The following is a 4,133-nucleotide window of genomic DNA, read 5'->3' as shown; positions in this document are numbered from 1 at the left end:
TTTTTTTTTTTTTTTTTTTTTTTTTGTATTTTTAGTAGAAATGGGGTTTCACCATGTTAGCCAGGCTGGTCTCAAACTCCTGACCTCAGGTAATCCACCCACCTCTGCCTCCCAAAGTGCTGGGATTACAGGCATGAGCCACCATGCCTGGCTGGATTTCTTAGCCAGGTTTTGCAGGATCATGACATCTGCAAATAGAGACAGTTTTCCTTTACAATCTGAATGCTTTTTATTTTCTTGCCTAATTGGCCTAGCTAGAACCTCCAGTACAATGTTCAGTAGAAACGCCAAGAACAGACATCCTTGTCTTGTTCATGATATTAGGAAGAAAGCATTCAGTCTTTCACCTTAGTTGCCTTTTTTTTTTCTTGAGACTGAGTCTCGCTCTGTCCGGAGTGCAATGGCATGATCTTGGCTCACTGCACCCTTTGCCACCCCAGTTCAAGCAATTCTCATGCCTCAGCCTCCTGAGTAACTGGGATTACAGATGGGCACCACCACGCCCAGCTAATTTTTGTATTTTCAATGGAGACGGGGTTTCGCCATGTTGGCCAGGTTGGTTTCGAACTCCTGACCTCAGGTGACCCACCTACCTCGGCCTCCCAAAGTGCTGGTATTACGGGCGTGAGCCACCTCGCCTGGCCCATAGTTGCACTTTATACAAAGTTCCTTTCTATTCCTGGTTTGTTAAGGGTGGTTTTTTGTTTTTTGTTTTTATCGTGAAATTGTCTTGGGGCCAGGTATGGTGCCTCACACCTATAATCTCAGCACTTTGGGAAGCTGAGGTTGGAGAATCACTTGAGGCCTGGAGTTCAAGACCAGCCTGGGCAACATAGCAAGACCCCATTTCTAATTTAAAAAAATTGTTTTTAAAGAATGAGCCGGGTGTGGTGGTGCATGGCTGTATTCCTAGCTACTCAGGAAGCTGAGGCAAGATGGTTGATTGAACCCAGGAGTTTGAGGCTACAGTGAGGTATGCCTGTACCACTGTACTATAGCCTGGGCAACAGAGCTAGACCCTGTCTCTAAAAAAAGTGTTGCATGGCCGGGCATGGTGGCTCACGCCTGTAATCCCAGCACTTTGAGAGGCCAAGGCAGGCAGATCTCCTGATGCCAGGAGTTCGAGACCAACCCGGGCAACATGGTGAAACCCCGTCTCTACTGAAAATACAAAAATTAGCCAGTCCTGATGTCACGTGCCTGTAATCGCAGCTGCTTGAGAGGCTGAGGCATGAGAACCCCCGCCTGGGAGGTGGAGGTTGCAGTGAGCCGGGATCCCGCCAATCCTGCCCCTGCACTCCAGCCTGGGCAACAAGAGCAAAACACCCCATCTCAAAAAAAAAGGTGTTCCATTTTGTCAAATGCTTTTTCTGTGCCTATTGATATGATTATATTGTTTTTGGCCAGGAGCAGTGGCTCACATTTGTAATCCCAGCACTTTGGGAGGCTGAAGTGGGCGGATCACCTGAGGTCAGGAGTTTGAGACCAGCGTGACCAACATGGTGAAACCCCGTCTCTACTAAAAATACAAAAAGTTAGCCAGGTGTGGTGGCGGGTGCCTGTAATCCCAGTTACTCAGGAGGCTGAGGCAGGAGAATCACTTGAACCTGGGAGGTGGAGGTTGCAGTGAGCCGAGATTGCGCCACTACACCCCAGCCTAGGTGACAAGAACGAAACTCCGGCTCAAAACAAAACAAAATAAACAAACACCAACACTTTGGGATGCCGAGACGGGCGGATCACGAGATCAGGAGATCGAGACCATTCTGGCTAAGCCAGTGAAACCCCATCTCTACTAAAAAAAATACAAAAAACTAGCCGGGTGAGGTGGCAGGTGCCTGTAGTCCCAGGTACTCTGGAGGCTGAGGCAGGAGAATGGCGTAAACCCGGGAGGTGGAGCTTGCAGTGAGCTGAGATCCGGCCACTGCACTCCAGCCTGGGCGACAGAGCGAGACTCCATCTCAAAAAAAAATAAAAAATAAAAATAAAAAAATAAACAAACAAACAAAAAACAGAGTCAGGAATGACAGTGTGCTGCTCAGGGCCAGGCCTCAGGAGTGGAAAACAGTGGCACCATCACACACACAGACACACACACACACACGCTCATACACTAAGTCCTTTTTCCATTTCAACTCTAAAATTGTAATTTTTAAAATAACATGCTTATAAAAATAGGATCTCCTCCAAGTAGGTTTCTGTTAAAAGCAGGGGTTTTAGGAAGTTTGGGGGTGTTGTTCTTCATGGATTTTTATTTTGTTTTGTTTTGTTTTGTTGCTTTAGGTGTAGATTGGAGGATTTGCTTTAACAGAGTATCTTTTTGGCTTTACGGCTAAAATAGCCAGTTCCTGCTTATTAATACTCAAACACATCAATTATTCATCTGCAGTTGGGTATATTACACACGCCGAGTCATCCATCCTCCTACCCTCTTTGTTAAAGGAGGCTTTGAGGCCAGCAGCCCCACGGGGAAGGCGTGTAGTTGGGACTCAGGGCTGACTCAGAGGGCCAGCCCTGGCCAGCTCATGTCTGAGGTCACATCCGAGGGAGAGGAGGCAGCAGAGCTGAGTGAACAGAATCTTGTTCTAACAACTTGCTAGGTTCCGTGCTGCCTTGCCATGCCCAGCTCCTGAGCTGTCCATGTGAGGTCAGGGATTTGTCACGATGAAGGGCTAGACCTTTGAGGGTTTTGCTCTTTCAACTCTGCTCTTGTCCTTGACCTGCAATTATACTAGCAGCAGTTTCCATATGCAATGGTGACAGCTGATGTGTACTGGGGAGAATGATGGACAGTCAGAACCATTGTGATGGGGAAGCTCAAGTTCAAGGTGGGCAGGAAGGCCACAGGCAAGGCCATTTGGCAGCCAAGTGCAAAGTCAGGGTGGAATCTCCATCTCCTGGGACTATCCCCCATCAGCCTCCTGCATGGAATCCATAATGAGGGCCAGAACAGTGAAGCGTCTGCTGTTAGCTATGCCCTGGTGCACGAACTCCCAGGTAAAACCAGATCCACAGGGGAGAAGGGAGTAAGCATTACTTATTTATTTATTTGAGATGGAGTCTAGCTCTGTCACCCAGGCTGGAGTGCAGTGGCATCATCTTGGTTCACTGCAACTTCTGCCTCCCCAGCTCAAGCCATTCTTGTGCCTCAGCCTCCCGAGTAGCTGGGATTACAGGCATGTGCCACCACACCCTGCTAATTTTTGTATTTTTAGCAGAGATGGGGTTTCACCATGTTGCCCAGGCTGGTCTCAAACTCCTGGACTCAAGCGATCTGCCTTCCTCAGCCTCCCAAAGTGCTGGGATTACAGGCATAAGCCACTGTACCCAGCTACCACTATCCTGATTTTTGTGTTTTTCATCCCCTTGTGTTTTTTTCAATAGTTTCATTCTATACGTTTGCATCTTTAAACAGTATGTTGTTTGGTTTTGCACGTTTTTATTTCTGAATCACGCTATGTGTATTCTAAGAATTGCTTTAGGTTTTTTATTTTTATTTTTTTATTTTTTTTATTTTTTATTTTTTTTATTTTTTATTTTTTATTTTTTTTGAGACGGAGTCTCACTCTGTCCACCAGGCTGGAGTGCAGTGGCGCGATCTCGGCTCACTGCAAGCTCCGCCTCCTGGGTTCACGCCATTCTCCTGTCTCAGCCTCCCTAGTAGCTGGGACTACAGGCACCCGCCACCACGCCCGGCTAATTTTTTGTATTTTTAGTAGAGACGGGGTTTCACCATGGTCTCGATCTCCTGACCTTGTGATCCGCCCACCTCGGCCTCCCAAAGTGCTGGGATTACAGGCGTGAGCCACCGCGCCCGGCCCTAGGTTTTTTAAATAATATATGGAGATTATGATACTGAGATGCATTCCTGTTGTTGTATGTAGCTGTAAAAAGTATTCTTTCTGTTATATACTATTTCTTTGTGCGAATATGCCATTTTCTGTATTCATACAGATAATGGACATTTGAATTGTTTCCAGTGTGTTTCTATAACAAACTGTAGTGCTATGATTATTCTTATACATGTTCCCGTGCATATGTTTGAGAGTTTTTTCTGTTTTAGAAACCGATGTTTATTTTCCATCAACCTTATTTTCATGTTGCTGAAGAGCCCATGCAAAAACAGCTTAAGA

This window comes from Piliocolobus tephrosceles, chromosome 6, assembly GCF_002776525.5.
Source record: "Piliocolobus tephrosceles isolate RC106 chromosome 6, ASM277652v3, whole genome shotgun sequence".
Lineage (NCBI taxonomy): Eukaryota > Metazoa > Chordata > Mammalia > Primates > Cercopithecidae > Piliocolobus > Piliocolobus tephrosceles.
Note: the sequence above shows the minus strand (reverse complement) of the source record.